At 44.3% G+C, this 27,590-nt stretch overlaps 1 long non-coding RNA gene across 1 annotated transcript; it reads right to left on the bottom strand.

Annotated features, from left to right (window-relative positions):
* Nucleotides 1-3,528: 3,528 nt before the first annotated feature.
* On the bottom strand, nucleotides 3,529-26,745 carry LOC149981281 (uncharacterized). Its single transcript, XR_016483355.1, has 2 exons — nucleotides 26,579-26,745; nucleotides 3,529-4,601 (listed from the first exon to the last, which is right to left on the bottom strand). It is a non-coding gene; the product is annotated as an uncharacterized LOC149981281 (long non-coding RNA).
* Between the last annotated feature and the right edge of the window lie 845 nt (nucleotides 26,746-27,590).

Genomic DNA, 27,590 nt, shown 5'->3' with positions numbered 1-27,590 from the left:
TTTACTCACTCTACTCTACTCACTCACTCTACTCTACTCACTCACTCTACTCACTCACTCACTCACTCTACTAACTCACTCACTCACTCTCTACTCACTCTACTTACTACTCACTCTACTCATTCTACTCTCTCACTCTACTCTCTCACTCTACTCACTCACTCTACTCACTCACTCACTCACTCACTCTCACTCACTCTCTACTCACTGTACTCACTCACTCACTCATTCTACTCTCTCACTCACTCTCACTCACTCTCTACTCACTCTACTCACTCACTCACTCTACTCACTCACTCACTCTCACTCACTCTACTCACTCTCACTCACTCTACGCTACTCACTCACTCTACTCACTCTACTCTACTCACTCACTCTACTCACTCACTCACTCACTCTCTACTAACTCTACTCACTACTCACTCGACTCACTCTACTCTCTCTCTCTACTCTCTCACTCTACTCTCTCACTCTACTCACTCACTCACTACTCACTCTACTTACTCACTCTCACTCTACTCACTCACTCTACTCACTCACTCTACTCACTCACTCTCTACTCAATCTATTCACTCACTTTACTCACTCACTCTACTCACTCTACTCACTCTACTCACTTACTCTCACTCACTCTACTCTACTCACTCTACTCACTACTCACTCTACTCACTAACTCTCACTCTACTCACTCACTCACTCACTCTCTACTCACTCTACTCACTCACTCACTCTACTCACTCACTCACTCACTCACTCACTCACTCACTCACTCTCTACTCACTCTACTTACTACTCACTCTACTCACTCTACTCTCTCACTCTACTCACTCACTCTACTCACTCACTCTACTCACTCTACTAACTCTACTCACTTACTCTAACTCACTCTCACTCACTCTACTCTACTCACTCTACTCACTCTACTCTACTCACTCACTCTACTCTACTCGCTCACTCTACTCACTCACTCACTCACTCTCTACTCACTCACTCTACTCACTCACACTACTCACTACTTACTACTCACTCACTCACTCACTCACTCTACTCACTCTCACTCACTCTACTCTACTCACTCTACTCACTCTACTCTACTCACTAACTCACTCACTACTCACTCTACTCACTAACTCTCACTCTACTCACTCACTCTACTCACTCTACTCTACTCACTCACTCTACTCTACTCACTCACTCTACTCACTCACTCTCTACTCACTCTATTCACTCACTCACTCTACTCACTCACTCACTCACTCACTCACTCACTCACTCTCTACTAACTCTACTCACTACTCACTCTACTCTCTCACTCTACTCTCTCACTCTACTCACTCACTCTACTCACTCACTCACTCACTACTCACTCTACTTACTCACTCTCACTCTATTCACTCACTCTACTCACTCACTCTACTCACTCTATTCACTCACTTTACTCACTCACTCTACTCACTCTACTCACTCACTCACTCTACTCACTCTACTCACTCTACTCTACTCACTACCTCACTCACTACTCACTCTACTCACTAACTCTCACTCTACTCACTCACTCTACTCACTCTACTCTACTCACTCACTCTACTCTACTCACTCACTCTACTCACTCACTCACTCTCTACTTACTCTACTCACTCACTCACTCTACTCACTCACTCACTCACTCTCTACTAACTCTACTCACTACTCTCTCTACTCACTCTACTCTCTCACTCTACTCTCTCACTCTACTCACTCACTCTACTCACTCACTCACTCACTCACTCACTCACTCACTCACTCACTCACTCACTCACTCACTACTCAGTCTAATTACTCACTTTCACTCTCACTCTACTCACTCACTCTACTCACTCACTCTACTCACTCTATTCACTCTACTCACTTACTCTCACTCACTCTACTCACTCTCACTCACCCTACTCTACTCACTCTACTCACTCTACTCTACTCACTCACTCTACTCTACTCGCTCACTCTACTCACTCACTCACTCTCACTCACTCTCTACTCACTGTACTCACTCACTCACTCACTCTACTCACTCACTCTACTCACTCACACTACTCACTACTTACTACTCACTCACTCACTCTCTACTCACTCTACTCACTCACTCACTCACTCACTCTTCTCACTCACTCTACTCTACTCACTCTACTCACTCTACTCTACTCACTCACTCACTCACTCTTCTCACTCACTCTTCTCACTCACTCTACTCTACTCACTCACTCACTCACTCACTCACTCACTACTCACTCTACTTACTCACTCTCACTCTCACTCTACTCACTCACTCTACTCACTCACTCTACTCACTCTACTCACTCTCACTCACTCTACTCTACTCACTCTACTCACTCTACTCTACTCACTCACTCTACTCTACTCGCTCACTCTACTCACTCACTCACTCACTCACTCACTCACTCACTCACTCACTCACTCACTCACTCTTCTCACTCACTCTACTCTACTCACTCTACTCACTCTACTCTACTCACTCACTCACTCACTCACTCTTCTCACTCACTCTTCTCACTCACTCTACTCTACTCACTCACTCACTCACTCACTACTCACTCTACTCACTCTCACTCACTCTACTCTACTCACTCTACTCACTCTACTCTACTCGCTCACTCTACTCACTCACTCACTCACTCACTCACTCTACTCACTCACTCTACTCACTCACTCTCACTCACTCTCTACTCACTCTACTCACTCACTCACTCTCTACTCACTCTACTCACTCACTCACTCACTCTTCTCACTCACTCTACTCTACTCACTCTACTCACTCTACTCTACTCTACTCACTCACTCACTCACTCACTCTTCTCACTCACTCTACTCTACTCACTCTACTCACTCTACTCTACTCACTCACTCACTCACTCACTCACTACTCACTCTACTTACTCACTCTCACTCTACTCACTCACTCTACTCACTCTATTCACTCACTCTTCTCACTCACTCTACTCACTCACTCACTCTACTCACTTTCACTCACTCTACTCACTCACTCACTCACTCTACTCACTCACTCTACTCACTACTAACTCTACTCACTCACTCTACTCACTACTAACTCTACTCACTCACTCACTCTCTACTCACTCTACTCACTCACTCTCAATCTACTTAATCTTACAAATCGGAAGAGGGAATTTATTGCAAACCATTAAAATCAAAAAAGGGAGGTGGTATTTTTTCCAGACTCTTTTCATCGTATGTGCCGGTGGACAGGGCCTGTTTCAATCCTGTCTTGCTGGAAATGAAAGTTACCTTTTATGGGCTGATGGTGTTACTGTTCGGTGGCCTAGTTTAACTAGATAGAATTGTTTTATTATTGTGAGAAGCCTTAAGTGTATACGTGATCACATGAACCTAATAAATAATGTTGGCCTAAATTAAATGTAGGCCTAATGGCGAATCCCTGTGCTACGCCATTGGCACAGGTTCATGAGGCGTCCACATATATATGCCTAATTCACTTTCCCAACAGGTCTTTAGTTGGGTGATGTTACTATTTATTGCAGATAGAAGTCAATGAAAGTGTAACTTTGCATGATTAAATAGGCCCACCGTAGGTTCCAACATTAAGATGGTGCTCTACACAAGCATTTTTCTGTAAGAAGTGTATGCTCTCCTCTCACCTGTGTTGCGCTCAGAATGACAGAACGGTGTGCAACATTGAATTCACCATAAATGGTACTGTAGTGAACGACCAATTGAAAAACATTGTAATTACGGTGGCTAAGGTTGCAAACTTTTGAAGTTTACCAGTAAACTACCAGAATTGTGGTCTCTTTCAAGGATTTTATGTAATCTATCACAAGACATCTAGTGTCCTTTTTGGGTACTTCAAATGATCACAGGTTTCTCTTCATGTTTGGCCTACTGTGTGGCCTTATCATATGTAAAAGCATTAAACAGTACCCGCAAAACACCAGTCTCAACGTCAACAGTGAAGAGGCGACTCCGGGATGCTGGCCTTCTAAGCAGAGTCTGTATTCTATTGCCCATCTTAATCTTTTATTTTTATTGGCCAGTCTGAGATATGGTTTTTTCTTTGCCCCTCTGCGTAGAAGGCCAGCCTCTTCACTGTTGAAGTTGAGGCTGGTGTTTTGCGGGTATTATTTAATGAAGCTGCCAGTTGAGGACTTGTGAGGCGCCTCTTTCTCAAATCAAATCAAATCAAAATCAAATGTATTTATATAGCCCTTCGTACATCAGCTGATATCTCAAAGTGCTGTACAGAAACCCATCCTAAAACCCCAAACAGCAAGCAATGCAGGTGTAGAAGCACAGTGGCTAGGAAAAACTCCCTAGAAAGGCCAAAACCTAGGAAGAAACCTAGAGAGGAACCAGGCTATGTGGGGTGGCCAGTCCTCTTCTGGCTGTGCCGGGTGGAGATTATAACAGAACATGGCCAAGATGTTCAAATGTTCATAAATGACCAGCATGGCCCAATAATAATAAGGCAGAACAGTTGAAACTGGAGCAGCAGCACGGCCAGGTGGACTGGGGACAGCAAGGAGTCATCATGTCAGGTAGTCCTGAGGCATGGTCCTAGGGCTCAGGTCCTAGGAGAGAAAGAGAGAAAGAGAGAATTAGAGAGAGCACACTTACATTCACACAGGACACCGAATAGGACAGGAGAAGTACTCCAGATATAACAAACTGACCCTAGCCCCCCGACATATAAACTACTGCAGCATAAATACTGGAGGCTGAGACAGGAGGGGTCAGGAGACACTGTGGCCCCATCCGAGGACACCCTCGGACAGGGCCAAACAGGAAGGATATAACCCCACCCACTTTGCCAGAGCACAGCCCCCACACCACTAGAGGGATATCTTCAACCACCAACTTACCATCCTGAGACAAGGCTGAGTAACTAGACACTCTAATGTACACTCTAATGTACTTGACCTCTGTACATAGCCCATCTGTATATAGCCCATCCAACTACCTCATCCCCATACTGTTATTTATTTATTTTGCTCCTTTGCACCCCAGTATCTCTACTTGCACACTCATCTTCTGAACATATATCACTCCAGTGTTTTATTGCTAAATTGTAATAATTTTGCCACTATGGCCTATTTATTGCCTTTCCTCCCTTATTTGCACACACTGTATATATACTTTTTCTATTGTATTATTGACTGTGTGTTTGTTTATTCCATGTGTAACTCTGTGTTGTTGTTTGTGTCGCACTGCTTTGCTTTATCTTGGTCAGGTCGCAGTTGTAAATGAGAACTTGTTCTCAACCAGCCTACCTGGTTAAATAAAGTGAAATAAAAGAAAAAATATATAATTGTTTTATTTATTTTATTATGTCAACAAATGTATTTGTTGTCAATGTTTTGGAGTCAAACTGGTGGCAGTAGTGAAGAAAGTAAATAGTTGGAAAAGTTGCAGAGTTAATTGAATGTTAATGCTCTTGTTGATTAGTGTAACGATCGTCGTTGGTGGAATTTGACCAAGATGCAGCGTGGGGTAGGTTAATCATATTCTTTAATGAAAAACAAGCAAGCGAGCACCAACACAACGTACAGCCTTGTAGGGCTCAACAGCAACAATACAAGGACAAGATCCCACAACATAGGTGTTAAAAGGCTACCTAAGTATGATTCCCAATCAGAGACAACGATAGACAGCTGCCTCTGATTGGGAACCACACTCGGCCAAACACAAAGAAATACAACACATAGAATGCCCACACAACTCACACCCTGACCAAACCAAATAGAGGTATAAAAAGGCTCTCTAAGGTCAGGGTGTGACAATTAGACAGTTTCAAATTAATTAGGCTATTTTCTCTTGAACCATATGGTATCTGCTACTTCCGGCGCCGACAGAGATGGCCGCCTCGCTTCGCGTTCCTAGGAAACTATGCAGTTTTTTGTTTTTTTACGTGTTATTTCTTACCAAAAATAATATTTTTGGAAAAAAGGAACATTTGCAATCTAACTGGGAGTCTCGTGAGTGAAAACATCCGAAGCACATCAAAGGTAAACGATTTAATTTGATTGCTTTTCTGATTTCTGTGACCAAGTTACCTGCTGCTAGCTGGACAAAATGCTATGCTAGGCTATCGATAAACTTACACAAATGCTTGTCTAGCTTTGGCTGTAAAACATATTTTGAAAATCTGAGATGGCAGGGTGATTAACAAAAGGCTAAGCTGTGTCTCAATATATTTAATTTGTTATTTTCATGAATATGAATATTTTCTAGGGATATTTATGTCCGTTGCGTTATGCTAATTAGTGTCAGGCGATGATTACGCATGCGGTATGGGGAGTCACTAGAGTTTTAATGTAACTAGCCTAAATATAGATTGTGTTGTTTACTAGGGCCTACTTGGTATCGCTGTTTTGTTCTGTTTGCATTAATTTGTTCTTATTCACAGTTGTGTCCATTTTCTAAGCCAAACTGCTATTCAGTATTTTTGTTTGCATGCATGAATAACTAGGCTACTACTTTCGGCATTTAGTTTGCATTCTTTTAGTAAGACAGCTGTGTGTACGACTGCATTCACATAGGATAATTAATCTATTACAAACAGTGTATCTATCTTGTAGCCTATATGCATTACCAAAACCGCCTTGCTTTAGTGTGTAGGGCACGGTCCATTGTGCTGATACAGCGGAGATAGGCAACAGAAATACTGAAATACCCTAGCCATAGGTTTTCTGTCTAAAAAATGTCAAGTAATAACAACTGGTCATAGGAAAAGAGTGGCTGGAATACTTGGTTGCTGCAGATGCAAAAAAAAAAAACATTTCCCATGTTGAAAGTTCTGTGTTGGGTCCAATGTTAAAGCAGACAAGACCCCAGCTGGGTATTCTAACTGGAAGCATGCGATTGATAGTACCAAAGGATTCGCTAGGCATGCATCAAGCAAGGAGCATTTGAAAGACAAGGAACTAGCCAAGGTGTTTAGCCATACCCTACAATGCCACATACAAGTCACACGATATTAAAAATTAAATCATAGGGCTCATGAGTGGGGCGTCCACAGCTACATGTGAGAACTCATTTTCCACCTTGACAAGGTGTTCAGTCAGCGTAGAAGAAGCATGCTACACCTGAGGACAGATCAACTAATCCAACTAGCATTTGACTAGCATTTTACAAGAAGATTTCGGGGAGATTGAAATGATCAATTACTCAGGAAGTTCCACAGTGCTTCAAGGAGGCTGCAACTCTCCTGAAAAGGTAAGAAACAATCTAGCTGGTTGGTTATTATTAAAATCTTGGCGGTATAGCCAGTGGAGTCATTTCAGCAAAAATCTAGGGTATGGAATGACAAATTACTTTCTTAGAAAGGCCTAGGTTTTCAACAGTTTTGTGTGTAGGGCGCTGTTCATTGTGCTGATACAGCACAGCGGAGATAGGCTACAGATTGCGTGCCAACCTGTCACTTCAAAAGCACTCAGTGGTTTTGAATTCTCTTCATTTGAACTTTGTTGTGGTATAGCGTGATATAAGCATAATTCAATATAATTCCAACGCAAGAACCCTCCCTGAATTGTGCCCCCTTACCGATTACAACTGCCTCCTTAGTCACTTTATCCTCGAGGCGGATCTGCCTTTCTCTACTTCTCCAGAGTCAGATGAACTTGTGGATACCATTTTTATATCTCTGTGTGCAGTTTGAAGGAAGTTGCTTACTAGCATTAGCGCAATTTCTAGCATGTTAGTAGATGCTAGCCACCAGGGGTATTTTCACAGTCCCCAAATTCAGAACAAATTCAAGAAAGAGTACAGTATTACATAGAGCCCTTATTGCATGGAACTCCGTTCCATCTCATATTGCTCAAGTGAACAGCAAACCTGAAAAAGCAACACCTCACGGCACAACAGCTCTCCCCTATTTGACCAGGATAGTTTGTGTGTATGTATTGATATGTAGGCTACGTGTGCCTTTTGAATTTATTTATGTCCTTGAGCTGTCCTTGTCTATTAATGTTCTATATTATGTCATGTTTCTTGTTTTATGTGGACCCCAGGAAGAGTAGCTGCTGCTTTTGCAACAGCTAATGGAAATCCTAATAAAATACCAAAAGCCTGTTATTATTTAATGAAGTGTACTTTAATATAGAAATTTCAATGCATCTGATTTTTTAAATATAAATAAAGACTTGCTGAAGTGCCAAAATTCAGCATTTTGACATGTCCCTCTGTGCTCCCTCTCTGACTTTGAGGAAGATTTGAACCCACTTAACCCCAACGTTTCACCATCATTGTAAAGCCCTAGTTATTTTGTTGCTTTGACAAAGTCATTTCTGAAGATTATTTATTTCATGTGATTCATCTAATCACATGAAATGTCTGTCCCTCATTGTAAGGTCAACCCTATTAAGTGAAAGGAAAGGGGGACAACCTAATCAGTTGTACAACTGACTGCCTTCAAATGAACAGTGAACTGAACTCTCATTTTAACATGGTTAAACTATTCATTTCAAAAGGAACATTGAACATATACTGTAACAGTGGAATCAGAGTGTAAAAGCAGGGTAGCTGTTTCTACTCTATTCGGACATGTTCTGGTGTTTTATGGTGGAAAACTGAACGGGTCGAGCATAACACGCCATCCCTGTTACGCATAGATAGACAGGTTAAAAATGTTTTAACAATAACATGTTTGGGTAAAGCTTGCATTCAATTGTCCCTTCCTGTTACACAAAGCAAACTTCCATCCCCCTGTCACAACAGGATTTATGGCTGATTTGAAATGAAATGGTCAACCCTGTTACTTTATTTGGCACTTAGTAGGCACTTACTATAATTTATTTTTCCATTTAACCTCTTGAGATGTGTTTTACTAAGCTAAAAATAGGTGAATATATACAGTACCAGTCAAGTTTGGACACACCTACTCATCAAGCGTTTCTTTTTTCTTTTTACTATTTTCTACATTAGTAGTGAAGACATCAAAACTATGAAATAACACATTTGGAATCATGTAGTAACCTTGTTTCATCGCGCACCAACGACTCCTGTGGCGGGCCGGGAGCAGTGCGCGCTAACCAAGTTGGCCAGGTGCACGGTGTTTCCTCCAACACATTGGTGCGGCTGGCTTCCGGGTTGGATGCACACTGTGTTAAGAAGCAGTGCATGCTTGGTTGGGTTGTGTTTCCGAGGACGCATGGCTTTCGATCTTCGTCTCTCCCGAGTTGTAGCGATGAGACAAGATACCACGAAATTGGGGAGAAAAGGGGGTAAAATAAAAAATAAAATTGCTTTTACACAGCCTGGAGGTGTGTTGTGCTGTTGAAAAACAAATGACAGTGGGACTAAGCACAAACCAGATGGGATGGTGTATAGCTGCAGAATGCCATGTTGCCTTGAATTCTAAACAATGTCACCAGCAAAACACCCCCACACCATTACACCTCCTCCTCCATGACATGTGGAGATCATCCATTCACCTACTATGTGTCTCACAAAGACAGGGGTTGGAAGAAAAAATCTCAAATTTGGATAAGACCAAAAGGACAGATTTCCACCGGTTTAATGTCCATTACTAATGTTTCTTGGCCCAAGAAAGTCTCTTCTTATTATTGGTGTTCTTTAGTAGTGGTTTCTTTACAGTAATTCGACCATGAAGGCCTGATCCACGCAATCTCCTCTGAACAGTTGATGTTGAGGTGTGTCTGTTACTTGAACTCTGTGAAGCATTTATTTGTGCTGCAATCTGAGGTGCAGTTAACTCTTATTAACTTGTCCTCTGCAGCAGAGGTATCTCTGGGTCTTCCTTTCCTGTGGCGGTCCTCATGAGAGCCAGTTTCATCATAGCACTTGATGGTTTTTGCGACTGCACTTCAAGAAACTTTCAGAGTTCCTGAAATGTTCTGTATTGACTGATCTCCATGTCTTAAAGTAATGATGGACTGTCGTTTCTCTTTGCTTATTTGAGCTGGTCTTGCCCTAATATGGACTTGGTCTTTAAACAAATAGGGCTGTCTTCTGTATACCACCCCTACCTGTCATGGCTGTTGAAGGAGGAGGACCAAGGTGCAGTGTGGTGAGCGTACATATTCTTTATTTAAGATGACGCCGACAAAAACAATAAACACGACAAACAAACCGTGAAGCTAAAGGCTATGTGCCCTAAACAAAGTCAACTTCCCACAAAGACAGGTGGGAAAAAGGGATACCTAAGTATGGTTCTCAATCAGAGACAACAATAGACAGCTGTCCCTGATTGAGAACCCTACCTGGCCAAAACATAGAAATACAAATAATAGAATATAGAATACCCACCCCAACTCACACCCTGACCAAACCAAAATAGAGACATAAACAGGATCTCTAAGGTCAGGGCGTGACACTACCTTGTCACAACACAGCAGATTAGCTCAAATGCATTATGGAAATAAATTCCACAAATTAACTTTTAACAAGGCACACCTGTTAATTGAAATGCATTCCAGGTGACTAGCTCATGAAGCTGGTTGAGAGAATGCCAAGAGTGTGCAAAGCTGTCATCAAGATAAACGGTGGCTACTTTGAAGAATCTGAAATATAAAATATATTTTGATTTATTTAACACTTTTTTAGTTAGTACATGATTCCATATGTGTTATTTCATAGTTTTGATGTCTTCAGTATTATTTTACAATGTAGAAAATAGTAAAAATAAAGAATGTGTAGGTGTGTCCAAATTTTTGACTGGTACTGTATATTTATTTTACTAAGTTTCACTACCCAAAAAGCTTTTGAAGAACAGTGCACACCATTTTGGGGAAATGTGTCATTCGGTACACACCGTCACGCAATGTAGTGTAGTGACCTTAATCAAACACCTAGCAATCTCATCAAGAGGTTCTGTCCTCTTGGGGTTGGCTTCACAGTCGCTGGACACGGAAATGTGTTCAATATAAATAAATATACACAAAATGTAGAAACCAGCTCCTCCTTCACCAGGGACCGACTAGCCAGCAGATCTGAACTAGTGTCGGACAGGCTTCCTGTGTAAATTATGAGACAATTTATGCTTAATCCAGAAATGTGGTCGTAGACTCCGTATGGAGGGTGTGACGCAATTCCTGAGCCTCCGGAGGCACACAGAGGCCAAAATGAGCCCCGTACAGCATCGCTGTGGGCCTCCGAAAAGTTGTAACAATGAGGAGGGCTCAGTATAGGTTGGTTGACAGTAGATGGGGGCGGGAGGTCCTGTATGAACACAAACTCACTTCCTTGGCAACTTCCTTCACAACAGTTCTGCTAACATCTCTGTGCTGCTCCTCGAAGCGTAATAAGTATGAATGTCCTGACTTCTGCAGAGGTCGTATCACTGTAAATGCTGCACGTCCAATGCAGACAATGGATAGACCATGCAGCGCCTTTAAGATGTGTGGAGCCAGCGCAAGATATGTCTCGGAAAACATACCTCAATCCAGGGATGACAAATGCATTGTACTCTGAATTGTCTCATTATCTAAACTGTTGCACTGAGAATATTGAACAAATGTGCTGTCATTGAATCTTCTTGGTGTAACAATTGGAATAATGGGACAATTAAAAAGTACAATGCATTTCTCATCCCTGGATTGAGGTACTTTTTCCGAGACATATTCCACGCCAGCTTCGTGGTGTCTTAATCTACACAGGAAGCTTGTCCAACCCTAATGCAGCTGTAAGCAAGCAGGTTTGATCTGTTGACTAGGGACTGATCTAGAGCAGATAAGATGCTTCGACCCACCACCGGTAATATCAGAACTCTGGATGACATTATAAGGTCCTACCGAGATTTGAACTCGGATCACTGGATTCAGAGTCCAAAGTTCTATCCATTACACACTAGGAATGGATGACAACATGGCAGCTGAATTTAAGTTTATAAAAGATGGTCACAGCAACATTCTATTTCCTGTATTCAGAACAAACCTACTCTACTGTTTGACATTTTGATTCACCTGAGTAGTATTAAGTTCAAAGCAATGATGTGTAGTAGCTCAACAGCTTTTAGCCATCAGAACCCGCTTGGTTACAGCTGCACTCGGGTCGGACAGTCATTTAATCTTCTTGGTGTAACAGTTGGGATAATGGGACAATTTGGAGTTCCATGCCTTTCTCATCCCTGGATTGAGGTACGTTTTCCAAGACAAATCTCTCGCCGGCTCTGAGGTCTCTTAATCTACACAGGAATGCTGTTCGACCCTAGTGCAGCTGTAAGCAAGGGGGTCAGATCTGCTGGCTAAATAGTAGTAAACCACATCAAAGATTATGCATGCGCATGCAAACAACCTAGATAGCTAGTTTAGCTCTTCCATGCTAAATTTGCACTGCAAATGTGAATAGATGCACAATAGAGTTGCTATACAGATTAAAATGAGTCTGAACTAAAGTATTGTTGGCCTGTTTCTGTCATGTATTGTCATGTTGTGTCCTGTTCCTGTTCTTTCTCTTCACCCTGTCTCCCTCTGCTGGTCGTATTAGGTTACCTTTTCTTCCCCTCTTTCCCCCAGCTGTTCCTTGTCTTCTCTAACTACCTCGTTCACCCCTTTTCCCACCTGTTCCCTTTTTCCCTCTGATTAGGTCTCTATATCTCTCTCTGTTTCTGCTTCTGTCTTTGTCGGATTCTCGTTTGTGTTACTCATGCCTGAACCAGACTATCGTCGTGTTTGCTGCAACCTTGTCCTGTCCTGTCGGAATCTGCCTGTTCATCTAACCTTGTCCTGTCCTGTCGGAATCTGCCTGTCCATCTGAGCCTACGTGTGTTTCGTCATTAAAGAAACTCTGTTTTGTTAATTCGCTTTTGGGTCCTCATTCACGCACCTGACAGAAGAATCCGACCAAGAATGGACCCAGCGACTTCGGATCCTCTCCACTCAGCCGTCGAGATCCAGGGAGCGATGCTAGGCAGACACGAGCAGGAATTGTCTGCTGCTCGACATGCCGTTGAGACCCTGGCCACCCAAGTCTCCAACCTCACAGAACAGGTTCACCATCTCCGCCTCGATCCACCGGCCACTTCCAGGGCTTTCGAATCTCCGGAGCCCAGAATCAATAACCCGCCGTGTTACTCTGGGGAGCCCACGGAATGCCGCTCGTTCCTCACCCAGTGTGATATTGTGTTTTCTCTCCAGCCCAACACTTACTCCAGGAGCACTGCTCGTATCGCCTACGTCATATCTCTCCTTACTGGACGGGCTCGTGAGTGGGGCACGGCAATCTGGGAGGCAAGGGCTGAGTGTACTAACCAGTATCAGGACTTTAAGGAGGAGATGATACGGGTTTTTGATCGATCTGTTTTTGGGGAGGAGGCTTCCAGGGTCCTGTCTTCCCTATGTCAAGGTAATCGATCCATAACAGACTACTCTATTGAGTTTCGCACTCTTGCTGCCTCCAGTGGCTGGAACGAGCCGGCTTTGCTCGCTCGTTTTCTGGAGGGTCTCCGCGCAGAGGTAAAGGATGAGATTCTCTCCCGGGAGGTTCCTTCCAGCGTGGATTCCTTGATTGAACTCGCTATTCGCATTGAGCGACGGGTTGATCTTCGTCACCGAGCTCGTGGAAAGGAGCTTGCGTTCTCCGTTGCCCCCCTCTCCGCATCACTACCATCTTCCTCTGCCGGCTCGGGTGCTGAGCCTATGCAGCTGGGAGGTATCCGCATCTCGACTAAAGAGAGGGAACGGAGAATCACCAACCGCCTCTGTCTCTATTGCGGTTCCGCTGGTCATTTTGTCACTTCATGTCCAGTAAAAGCCAGAGCTCATCAGTAAGCGGAGGGCTACTGGTGAGCGCTACTACTCCTGTCTCTCCTTCAAGATCCTGCACTACCTTGTCGGTCCATCTACGCTGGACCGGTTTGTCAGCTTCCTGCAGTGCCTTGATAGACTCTGGGGCGGAGGGCTGTTTTATGGACGAGACCTGGGCTCGGGAACATGACATTCCTCTCAGACAGTTAAGGGAGCCCACGGCCTTGTTCGCCTTGGATGGTAGTCCTCTCCCCAGGATTCAGCGTGAGACGCTACCTTTAACCCTCACTGTCTCTGGTAATCATAGCGAAACCATTTATTTTTAAATTTTTCGTTCACCTTTTACACCTGTTGTTTTGGGCCATCCCTGGCTAGTTTGTCATAATCCTTCTATTAATTGGTCTAGTAATTCTATCCTCTCCTGGAACGTCTCTTGTCATGTGAAATGTTTAATGTCTGCTGTCCCTCCTGTTTCCTCTGTCTCTTCTTCACAGGAGGAGCCTGGTGATTTGACAGGGGTGCCGGAGGAATATCACGATCTGCGCACGGTGTTCAGTCGGTCCAGGGCCACCTCTCTTCCTCCACACCGGTCGTATGATTGTAGTATTGATCTCCTTCCGGGAACCACTCCCCCCCGGGGTAGACTATACTCTCTGTCGGCTCCCGAACGTAAGGCTCTCGAAGATTATTTGTCTGTAGCTCTTTCCGCCGGTACCATAGTCCCCTCCTCCTCTCCCGCCGGAGCGGGGTTTTTTTTTGTTAAGAAGAAGGACGGGTCCCTGCGCCCCCGCATAGATTATCGAGGGCTGAATGACATAACAGTGAAGAATCGTTATCCGCTTCCTCTTATGTCTTCAGCCTTCGAGATCCTGCAGGGAGCCAGGTTTTTCACTAAGTTGGACCTTCGTAACGCTTACCATCTCGTGCGCATCAGGGAGGGGGACGAGTGGAAGACGGCGTTTAACACTCCGTTAGGGCACTTTGAATACCGGGTTCTTCCTTTCGGCCTCGCTAACGCTCCAGCTGTCTTTCAGGCATTAGTCAATGATGTCCTAAAAGACATGCTGAACATCTTTGTTTTCGTTTACCTTGACGATATCCTGATTTTTTCACCGTCACTCCAGATTCATGTTCAGCACGTTCGACGTGTCCTCCAGCGCCTTTTAGAGAATTGTCTTTTTGTGAAGGCTGAGAAGTGCACTTTTCATGCCTCCTCCGTCACATTTCTCGGTTCTGTTATTTCCGCTGAAGGCATTAAGATGGATCCCGCTAAGGTCCAAGCTGTCATTGATTGGCCCGTCCCTAAGTCACGCGTCGAGCTGCAGCGCTTTCTCGGCTTCGCAAACTTCTATCGTCGTTTCATCCGTAATTTCGGTCAGGTGGCAGCTCCTCTCACAGCCCTTACTTCTGTCAAGACGTGCTTTAAGTGGTCCGTTTCCGCCCAGGGAGCTTTTGATCTCCTCAAGAATCGTTTTACATCCGCTCCTATCCTTGTTACACCTGACGTCTCTAGACAGTTCGTTGTCGAGGTTGACGCGTCAGAGGTGGGCGTGGGAGCCATTCTTTCTCAGCGCTCCCTCTCTGACGACAAGGTCCACCCTTGCGCGTATTTTTCTCATCGCCTGTCGCCGTCGGAACGTAACTATGATGTGGGAAACCGCGAACTGCTCGCCATCCGCTTAGCCCTAGGCGAATGGCGACAGTGGTTGGAGGGGGCGACCGTTCCTTTTGTCGTTTGGACTGACCATAGGAACCTTGAGTACATCCTTTCTGCCAAACGACTTAATGCGCGTCAGGCGCGCTGGGCGCTGTTTTTCGCTCGTTTCGAGTTCGTGATTTCTTATCGTCCGGGCTCTAAGAACACCAAGCCTGATGCTTTATCTCGTCTCTTCAGTTCTTCAGTAGCCTCCACTGACCCCGAGGGGATTCTCCCTGAGGGGCGTGTTGTCGGGTTGACTGTCTGGGGAATTGAGAGGCAGGTAAAGCAAGCACTCACTCACACTCCGTCGCCGCGCGCTTGTCCTAGGAACCTTCTTTTCGTTCCCGTTCCTACTCGTCTGGCCGTTCTTCAGTGGGCTCACTCTGCCAAGTTAGCCGGCCACCCTGGCGTTAGGGGTACGCTTGCTTCCATTCGCCAGCGTTTTTGGTGGCCCACCCGGGAGCATGACACGCGTCGTTTCGTGGCTGCTTGTTCGGTCTGCGCGCAGACTAAGTCCGGTAACTCCCCTCCTGCCGGCCGTCTCAGGCCGCTTCCCATTCCCTCTCGACCGTGGTCTCACATCGCCTTAGATTTTGTCACCGGACTGCCTTCGTCAGCGGGGAAGACTGTTATTCTTACGGTTGTCGATAGGTTCTCTAAGGCGGCTCATTTTATTCCCCTTGCTAAGCTTCCTTCTGCTAAAGAGACGGCACAAATCATCATCGAGAATGTTTTCAGAATTCATGGCCTTCCGTCAGACGTCGTTTCGGACAGAGGTCCGCAATTCACGTCTCAATTTTGGAGGGAGTTTTGCCGTTTGATTGGGGCTTCCGTCAGTCTCTCTTCCGGCTTTCACCCCCAGTCTAACGGTCAAGCAGAACGGGCCAATCAGACTATTGGTCGCATCTTACGCAGTCTTTCTTTTCGCAACCCTGCGTCTTGGTCAGAACAGCTCCCCTGGGCAGAATACGCCCACAACTCGCTTCCTTCGTCTGCGACCGGGCTATCTCCTTTTCAGAGTAGCCTCGGGTACCAGCCTCCGCTGTTCTCATCTCAGTTCGCCGAGTCCAGCGTCCCCTCCGCTCAGGCTTTTGTCCAACGTTGCGAGCGCACCTGGAAGAGGGTCAGGTCTGCACTTTGCCGTTATAGGGCGCAGACTGTGAGAGCTGCTAATAAGCGTAGAACTAAGAGTCCTAGATATTGTCGCGGTCAGAGAGTTTGGCTCTCCACTCAGAACCTTCCCCTTAAGACAGCTTCTCGCAAGTTGACCCCGCGGTTCATTGGTCCGTTCCGTATTTCTCAGATCATTAATCCTGTCGCAGTGCGACTTCTTCTTCCGCGATATCTTCGTCGCGTCCACCCGGTCTTCCATGTCTCCTGTGTTAAGCCCGTTCTTCGCGCCCCCGCTCGTCTTCCCCCCCCCCCCCCATCCTTGTCGAGGGTGCACCTATCTACAGGGTCCGTAAGATTTTGGACATGCGTCCTCGGGGCCGTGGTCACCAGTACCTAGTGGATTGGGAGGGGTACGGTCCTAAAGAGAGGAGTTGGGTTCCCTCTCGGGACGTGCTGGACCGTTCGCTGATCGATGATTTCCTCCGTTGCCGCCAGGTTTCCTCCTCGAGTGCGCCAGGAGGCGCTCGGTGAGTGGGGGGGTACTGTCATGTATTGTCATGTTGTGTCCTGTTCCTGTTCTTTCTCTTCACCCTGTCTCCCTCTGCTGGTCGTATTAGGTTACATTTTCTTCCCCTCTTTCCCCCAGCTGTTCCTTGTCTTCTCTAACTACCTCGTTCACCCCTTTTCCCACCTGTTCCCTTTTTCCCTCTGATTAGGTCTCTATATCTCTCTCTGTTTCTGCTTCTGTCTTTGTCGGATTCTCGTTTGTGTTACTCATGCCTGAACCAGACTATCGTCGTGTTTGCTGCAACCTTGTCCTGTCCTGTCGGAATCTGCCTGTTCATCTAACCTTGTCCTGTCCTGTCGGAATCTGCCTGTCCATCTGAGCCTACGTGTGTTTCGTCATTAAAGAAACTCTGTTTTGTTAATTCGCTTTTGGGTCCTCATTCACGCACCTGACAGTTTCTATAGAAAATATTAATATCATGACGCCAGTGCAGACATGTCTATAATAAATGAATAATGGTTTCTGCAGGCCAGGCATAACCAGTGCATTGACATAAATGATGGAAACCCAAAGCTCCATGTTTGAATTGAGGCGTGAAAGTGATTGAATCCATTATTCATCATCCTAGTCCCTCTCTATGGCAATGTAGCAGGTTAGACCTTTAGGCCATTGCAAAACATAGACACCAAGAACTTTTCAGAATAGGCCTGCCAGTGATGGTAAGTGCTGTCCCTTTACAACACACCTAAGTGCCATTGCTGCTATATCTGGCAAGTGTTGCCATTGATAATATAAATATTACATCAGCTTTGAAGTGAATGTTAGCAATGGAAGACTAGACAGAGAACACGCCATTTCACAGTTTGTTGAGCCCCAACATGTTTATGAGTGCACACACTCTCTGGCCGTCGGAGAGACAATGGAAAACAAGGCACCTCACTCAATGTTTTTGTCATGACCATAATAGGTATCACAACCTGCAAACCTGCCCTTACACCACCATCACCATGGGATCACTCTCTGCAGGGTTGGATAAAAGCGGATGTTTCCCCTAAAAAACTGATATGGGGACTCCGCTCAGGTGTCTTTTTATGCATGCTATGCTAGGTTACCATGGGATTGACCAGTACTCAAGGACAACATTCGATGAGTCCCATTTGGGTAGCTTTAGATTAGCTGGGTTGACCAGACAGATAGGCTCTTGCTGAAATTGGATCACTATCTGTCTGGTCAACCAGGATAGGGCAGCTTATCATAGGGCCAATGCTTCAGCTTTTTTGGGACCCCAACTGAAAATATTGTCTGGATGCTCATTAAGCATTAAGAAATTAGGTACACAGAACCCTTTCAAAATCTATGATGCCCTGGATCAGCGTTTCCCAAACTCTGTCCTCAGGACCTCAAGGGGTGCACATTTTGTTTTTTGTCCTAACACTACCCAGAATCAAATGATCAAAGCTTGATGATAAGTTGATTCATTGAATCAGCTGTGTGGTGCTAGAGCAAAAACTAAAACATGCTCCCCTTGGGATTGCGAGGACCGAGTTTGGGAAACTCTGCCCTAGATAATCCGGTTGGTGTTATAGTAAGTGTCTTGTTTAGAAATATCTCAATCATAGCAGCTGGTTTCGCTATGACTATAAATACAAGTCTGAGTCTAGGTTACTACCACCAGAGAGCGCTAGAGCCTACAGATTTACTCAGCGTCCATCCGGCATGTTCTTGTTTTGATATGATGATCTTCATCTCTGTCTTGTGTCATACTAGAAAACACTAACAGTTTTGTCAGTTTAGAGGGTTATAATAGCATAATCTTATGTCACTCCATCCACATAAATTAGAAGAGGATAATTTAGTCTTATGGAAAAATTAGACCGAGACTAGAAGATGAGCATACATTACCTTGATCACCGAAGGCTTGCCATGTACACCGTCATGACAATCCTCCTATACTAGTGTGCGTTTGGTGTGCGTGTCCATACCGCCCAAATGCATTTGACCTCTTCATAATTCACCATTAAGGTCAACCACATGGGCTGCATTTACGCAGGCAGCCCAATTCTGATCTTTTTTTCCCACAAATTATTATTTTGACCAATGAGATCAGCGTTGAAAAACATCTGATGTGAATGGTCAAAAGTCAAACGTGAATGGTCAAAAGTCAAATAAGTGGAAAAATATCAGAATTGGGCTGCCTATGTAAACGCAGCCATGGCAGTAGCAACATGTCAATTTGAATCTTTACAGGGGACATCTACAGTCTTCAACGTGTAGTTCTTTACTATCTCCTGTGCATCAGAGGCAGGGGTGCAAATTTGTTTTTAGAAGTGGGGGGGACATATCTATTTCTTATTAAAAAATAAATAAATCCTGAAGGATAAACACTCCAAACAGCCTACCCGACCACTCGGCGGCATCTGCATGGTCCTAAAGCACACATCGTTTTGTATCCCAATCCAATATATTTTTTATTTTATAAAAATGTTTTACCCCATTTCCTTCACAATTTCATGGTATCCAATTGGTAGTTACAGTCTTGTCCCATCGCTGCAACTCCTGTACGTGTCCTCCGAAAATCAACCGTGTCAAGCCGCACTACTTCTTGACACACTGCTTGCTTAACCCGGAAGCCAGCCGCACAAATTTGTCGGAGGAAACACCATCCAATTGGCGACTGTGTCAGCTTGCATGCGCCTGGCCCGCCACAGGTGTTGCAACAGCACGATGGGACAAGAACATCCCGGCATGCCAGACCCTCCCCTAACCCAGACGATGCTGGGCCAATTGTGCACCTCCTCATGTGTCTCCCGGTCGTGGCCGACTGGGACACAGCCCAGGATCAAACCCAGATTTGTAGTGACGCCTCTAGCACTGTGATGCAGTGCCTTAGACCACTGCGCTACATGGGAGGTCCTCACATTCCAATGATAAAACTGGGGGGGACAAAAATGCAATTTCAGAATGTGGGGGGGGGGGGGGGCAGAATGTATCTGAGACAATCCTTAATCTGATTTGAGCTAAGACCCTGATGAGTGTTAATCAACATTTTTGCCTAATTAGCACCACCTACTAGACCCTTTGCTAATCTGCATTTCCAACCCGTCCCCGGGATGCTGTACGGTCTCCTCTCATCCATTTGATTAACCAGAACAGAGCTGTCTTGACCTGCCTCCACAGCCGACATCTTGGAATCCCATGGCTCTTACAAAGTCCTCAGACTCACAATAAGACATTCAGACAAGGGCAAACCAATTCCACAATGGACCATAAGCAGACGACATAGGCTGCGTTTAGAGAGGAAGACCAATTCTGATATTTTCTCCACTAATTGGTATTTTGACCAATCACATCAGGTCTTTTCACATCAGCTCTTTTAAAGAGCTGATCTGGTTGATCAAAAGACCAAATATTTCCTGTCTAAACGCAGCTACAGAAACATAATGTTTACATTTGCAGGATGAATGGCTTTCTGTCAGAAACCTTTAGGTCTATTCCCAATGTATGCATTTATTTGTAATGAAGACTTCTATATGTATTGAATGTACTTAGACATACACTTACTATAGATTAATCACACGTCAGTGAACTGCCAGCGAGTAAAAATGTCCTTAGAAAAAGCCATTCTCTCTCCAGAGAATCTCAAATTGGGATGGAGCTACATAAAGGGTTCATATTCAAATTGTGGATGGTAATTAATGGACTTTCTCATTCCCCCTCACTCCATATCTCTCTCTCTGGACACACCTCAATAGAGCAAACAAAAACAATCCTTTTTGTGGGATTTTGGTACAGGGAACAGTTTGTGGACTTAGAATGTTAGCTGTGTCAAGTCAGGTCGAGAGCAAACACAACAGCTTTAGAGATTTATTGCAAGCCGGGCTTCAGGAATGAATGAGGAGTATTTGTGCTGCAGAGTCTCAATAGTGCTCTTGTCAAATGTACCATGCCTATGTGGCCAGCGGGGTGTGAGGATGCATATCTATTTTCATCATGGGTGAATCGGTCATGCCGATCTAACGGTCATCTGATGAGGAAGGATCGGACCAAAGCGCAGCGTGATAAGTGTTCATGATTTTTATTAGCACTGAACACTAGAACAAAATAACAAAGTGAGAAACGAAACCGAAACAGTCCTGTCAGGTGCAGAACACTAAACAGAAAACAACTACCCACAAAACACAGGTGGGAAAAGGCTACCTAAGTATGGTTCCCAATCAGAGACAATGATAGACAGCGGTCCCTGATTGAGAACCATACCCAGCTAAAACAAAGAAATACAAAACATAGAAAAATGAACATAGAATGCTTCTAGTGCGGGGACCCTCGCTGCCGACCCCGGACTGAGGGTGAGGGTGACTCTGGAGGCTCCGGACTGGAGACCGTCATTGGAGAGAGGAGACGCAGAGACAGCCTGGTGCGTGGGGCTGCCACAGGGCCCACCAGGCTGGGGAGACCTACAGGAGGCCTGGTCCTTAGAGGAGGCACAGGATGAACCGGTCTGTGGGGGAGCACTGGAGATCTGGTACGCAGCCTTGGCACAATTCCTCCAGGCTGAATGCCCACTTTAGCCCAGCACCTCCAGAGTGCAGGCACAGGTCGAACCGGGCTGTGGGGGAGCACTGGAGATCTAGTGCTTGACAATTGCACCTCTCCACTTGGCTGAATGTCCACTTTAGCCCAGTAGGGGCAGAGCGCAGGCATAGGACGCACTGAGCAGTCCCAGCGCACCGGAGACACAGTGCGCAGAGCTGGCGCAGGCTACCCTGGGGGCTATGAGCATGCACTGGAGACACCATGCGCTTTACCGCATAACACGGTGCCTGACCAGTTCCACGCTGCTTCTGGTAAGCACAGGGAGTTGGCTCAGGTCTATAGCCTGACTCCGCCAATCTCCCCGTGTGACCCCCCCCTCCAAAACATTTTTGGGGCTGCCTCTGATGCCTGCTTCACTGACTTGCCTCATATCGCCGCCTCTCAGCTTTAGCTGCCTCCAGTTCCTCTTTTTCGGACAGCGATATTCCCCAGCCTGTCTCCAGGGTCCCTTTCCATCCAGTATCTCCTCCCAAGTCCACGAATACTGAACCCTCTGCTCCTCCATACCAAGCTGCTTGGTCCACTTGTGGTGGGTAGTTCTGTAATGGTCATCTGATGAGGAAGGATCGGACCAAAGCGCAGCTTGATAAGTGTTCATGATTTTTATTAGCACTGAACACTAGAACAAAATAACAAAGTGAGAAACGAAACCGAAACAGTCCTGTCAGGTGCAGAACACTAAACAGAAAACAACTACCCACAAAACACAGGTGGGAAAAGGCTACTTAAGTATGGTTCCCAATCAGAGACAACGATAGACAGCTGTCCCTGATTGAGAACCAGACCCGGCCAAAACAAAGAAATACAAAACATAGAAAAATGAACATAGAATGCCCACCCAAATCACACCCTGACCAAACCAAAATAGAGACATAAAAAGCTCTCTAAGGTCAGGGCGTGATAGCCAATGTATACTGTATCTGGAGGACTTCATAGGCCTGTGAGCACATTCTTGCTTCTTAGGATCAGAGGTGGAGATAATATGGTATCTGATTCAGCTGGATTTATTGTTTGTTTGTTGTTGACATTGTAATCTCATCCTTTGAGTAAGTGGCCATTGTGAATTTGGCTCTTGTTTCATCTAGTCTGTAAATAGTGAATTGTAACAAGAGACAGACCTGTCTCTATTGAGAATCAAAGGTGTAGTACAAGAAAGAACGAGACAACCATTTCACACTCATTTGAACGAATTAAGAGAATTTGCAAACACGATCATGTTTGACAGATATGTCTACCAAGGAACTCAACTATTTATTTAACCAGGTAGGCTAGTTGAGAACGCGTTCTCATTTAAAACTGCGACCTGGCCAAGATAAAGCAGAGCAGTTCGACAAAAACAACAACACAGAGTTCACATGGGATAACCAAACGTACAGTCAACAACACAATGGAAAAATATATATACAGCGTGTGCAAATGTAGTAATAACTATCACAATACATTGCTGCAGTAGCAATAAGTGTAAAGGGGAGGTTGTCTGAAGATGAGAAAGATAGACATGGACACAGGGAAAAAGAAAGGCCAGTGGCCTCCAGGGGGAGGGAAAGGGACAGCTAATCTGTGACGTCTGTTACATAAGACCTACTACTTGGGCACTGCAAATTATGCCAGAACTCTGGTAGGTCGCAGTCATAAGGAGGCCACCTCCAAAGGGCCCCTGTGACATAAATAGCAACGATGGACACACAGTTAGTCAAACATTTACTCATCTCGGGCAAGAAGCTAATAGCGTTGCCTGGAGAGTTTCACAAGGCCTGTTTACTTATTTTACGAACCGCCATTTAAAGATTGGACGAGTCCACATTGCATCACTGGTTTGGCAAAGAGGCCATCTCTCTACTGCGCTGTAAACAACCAGGGTAAATAAGACAGCAGAGTGCTGTTTTATTTACTTGTGTTCGGTCAAGATGTGATGGGAGCCCTCTTATTTTACCTCTCTGTCTCATCTTCCCTTGTATTTTTCAAGGGCAGTGTCGGCAGGGTTTGGCAGGGAAGGGTGTAATTTTCTAAGTATAACCCTGGCTAAGGGGGTAGTTGGACATGAGTTGCCAGTTTATGTTTGCTTTTTTAAATTGGATCCAAACACAGGCTCAGACGTACAACCCAAAGTCCTCCTGTAGCAGCTCAACTCTTATTTCCCACCTCTGTCTATTCTCTCTTTCTCTGCAGGAAGGAAGTCTCAGGAGAAATGTGAAGCTGACTACAGTGTTGGGAGGAGTAGGTGACGTCTGAAGGTCCAGCAGGATGACATGCTGTTGTCATGACTGTCCTGATCAGGTCAGGTTACAGGAGACCACAATCCTACAGATTATCTCTCAACCCCAACAGAGGAGGAGTGATCTAGGGGTCTGAAGATGTGTTTTTTTATTACCCCTCACACCCATGGTAAATCTTAGGCCACAGACAAATTCCTTTGTCCTGTTACTATGGAGAACCAGCCTCAGAACATTAAACATGAAATAAAGGGATTTGAAACAATGGTTTCCGTCAGCCACAATGGTGGTCATGACGATAGATGGAATATGAAAATGTATGTCATTTTTGTTTTGTTATTAAAGGTTAAATCGATGACGTTATTACGGAAACATTGTAACGTGAAGAGTTTTCCTAGTATATGTTTGATGTTTATACATTGTACGTTGTATGGAAAATATCCAAATCAAAGAGAATGTTTTGGGAAAGATTAATGCCCAGAGTATTGCCCTAAAGGCGGTTACGCCCACTTCTGACCCAAGGGTATAAAACCTGTGAGTAAAGAATTTACAGACAAGACTACGTGACCCAAGCTGCAGCCAAGGTCTAAAAAGTCAACTAACCCAAAACGCAACGCAAGTTTGAAGACAAACCTTTTTCTACCCAAGCTACGGATGAGTAGCTGTGTCTAAGCGGGTGAATTCAAGTAGAATCTACGCTGTTTCATTCCTATGCTGTGAGCTCTGAGCTACAGAGCTGTCTGTCCTCAGAAGACCCCTTCCAGAGAAAGAGTGAGGGAACAGACTCTTAAGCCAAAAGGACACTGACATCGGGAGGATGATCAGAGAGGTGCGCTGGAGAAGTGCGTCATCGAGCAGCCTGAACGGTCCCTGAACGGTCTACGCAGAGAATCCTCGGAGGTCCTCCCCACTTAATTACATCATTATATTCTGACCCATAAGAGCGGCAGTGTGGGGCAAGACTAGGGTTAGAATAGCATAGCTGACAAATTCACCCAAATGTATATTTCTCTCGTGTACTTTCTTTTTCCTCTCTCTCTTTGAAATCCCCATTTTGGGTAACATGCGCATAGTGTGTTGGCCCGTTATACTAATTTCTAATCAATAGCCCATAATGTGTATCTATCATCATTTTAGCTTTTTAGTAAATAAATATTCAACTAAGATTGGTGTGGTACGAACTCATTGGTGAGACCCGGGTCCGTGCAGATTCACGGACTATACGACGTTCAGAACCAGATTGTAGAGGTAACTGGTTAATTAGCGGCTGTTGTAAAATCAATATGCTGATATTCTTTGAGTTAATTTGGGAAATAGAAACTCAATAAAAACTAGTTTTCCCATGGTGCCCCAGGTTAATGAGTTAATAATTGCTTGAGTCAGTTAATCACGCAATTAGAAACTTTTAATAATTTGATGAGCAACAGTCGTCATATGAACTAATACAACGTCACGACACTGTGATGCCTCATCATAAGTCAACCCTAAGGAGAACATGGCTGACTATACCATATAATCTCGTCTGCATAAATCAGGGCTGTTCAAAGAGCCGACCATCTACAATGACAAACATAATAGTCTGCATCTAGCTTGGATACTAACTTTGTGTTATTCCACCTGTAGCCTTGATAACTACTGTTTAAACGTTGTTCTGTTTAACTGAGCCATATCAAACCATCTATTCAGGACATATTCAGATGTTCCATGATCACAGTTATGAGAGGCTATGGTGCCATGGTAACTAGAGACCATTCTTCTCAGCTGTTGCAATGTTTCTGAAAGTGCATCTGACAGGGTGATGATATCCCACTTTATTGTTTCTGTGTCACAAATCTCACTCTGTACTATAAGGGGTAAAGGTATTTGGTTTACTAAACATTTGAACATGTACAGAGTATGCACCTGTTGTTTTTAGAAGATAATAAGACATAACTGAGGTTTGAGTTACAAGGGTGCCCTAGCAAGCAGGGCAATCCCATAACAAATCAGGGCACCCCCATGAGATAATGTATGCCCATTTCTTTCCACACACACATTAGTCTGTGTGGCAAAGGTCAAATGATTGGGAAATATTAAACGTTGGTCCAGCGTTTTACGCACACCGTCTAGAATCAATGTGCAACAAATATCCTGCATAAAATAAATGTAAGTCTTTATTTATTAACATTTAAATATATCCTGATATATTTAAATATATATCTTCATTTCATCTTTCACTCATCAATGTATTTTATTTCCTATGGAAAAAAGCTAGTACAAAATGACAGTATATCAACATGTGCTGCATGTGCTGCCAATGCACGTTAATATGAACACGTGCAAACAAAGTAAATGAACATTTTCAAACATATATCAATATGAACATGTGCAAACAGAGTATATATCAACCTCCACACCCAAGTGACAACCCACTGGGCACAAACTGGTTGAATCAATGTTGTTTCCACATCATTTCAACAAACAAATTCAATTTGATGGATGTTAAATCAATATGGTAAATTGATTGGATTTGCAAAAAATCATCACTGTAAAGACCTTTTTGGGAATGTTTGTCTATTTTTCACCCACTTTTTTAACCTTCATCCAATGACATTGTTAAATGTTTTGTTGAATTCACATTAGTTGACACCTCAATTAAATGTAAATCAAAATTAGACGTTGAGCGGATTGTCTGTGTCCAGTGGGAAGCGCTAATCAATTCAAAACAGAAAACACTTACACACTCGGGTCTATGATTGACATGTCTCGTTCATTTCCGCTCTCTCTTTTGTTCTCTTCGCCATACGTTTTTCCAGGAACGGTCACATGTTCTGTGTGCTCCTTAACCTCTGATCTGGGGAAGTTCTCACATGCATGGTGCTGTGCTGTGTGTCCAACCCCTCCCTTATCTCCACACAGAGCCAAGTGGGGCAGAGGTGGAGGGCCGGTTGTTGTGCAACACTTGACATTGATCTGGGGCTGATGAGCAATGACACTGCAGTTTACTGGTGTTAAACAGCCGTACAACATGCCTCCTTCCTTTTCACTCTCTGCTCTGCCTGGATTCTCTAGTAATACACACATTGTTGTTGTTTTCCTTTTTCTCTGGTGTATCATGAGTCGTCCCACCTCCTCTCTGTCCTCTTTTCCTTTCCTCCCACTGCTCCTCTTTTCGTCTCTCTCACTTCTCTGTATGTCTTTCACCCAACCAATAATTTTACTGCAGTTAATAAGGAACCTGCATGTAGTATTTTGCGTCAATATTACATTCCAGTGTTCTACAAAACAATTACAGAATATTACAGTTTCTCTGTTGATATGGCCCAATGTGTAGTGGGTTAACAGTTGGAAGAAAATATGAATCAACACTCATGATATGGGCTTTATGTAGAGACTGGCTGGATATAAAAATTCTGGGGTCTTGGCTGATTTCATTTGATTTCCCCATGATGTCAAGCAAAGAGGCACTGAGTTTGAAGGTAGGCCTTGAAGTACATCCACAGGTACACCTCCAATTGACTCAAATGAAGTCGGAAGTTTACGTACACTTAGGTTGGAATCATTAAAACCTGTTTTTCAACCACTCCACAAACTTCTTGTTCACAAACTATACTTTTGGCAAGTTGGTTAGGACATCTACTTTGTGCATGACACAAGTCATTTTTCCAACAATTGTTTACAGACAGATTATATCACTTTATAATTTACTGTATCACATTTCCAGTGGGTCAGAAGTTTACATACACTAAGTT

Source organism: Oncorhynchus mykiss, chromosome 9, assembly GCF_057628025.1.
Source record: "Oncorhynchus mykiss isolate SJ-2025 chromosome 9, ASM5762802v1, whole genome shotgun sequence".
Lineage (NCBI taxonomy): Eukaryota > Metazoa > Chordata > Actinopteri > Salmoniformes > Salmonidae > Oncorhynchus > Oncorhynchus mykiss.
Note: the sequence above shows the minus strand (reverse complement) of the source record. Positions and strands in the feature narration are given on the sequence as shown.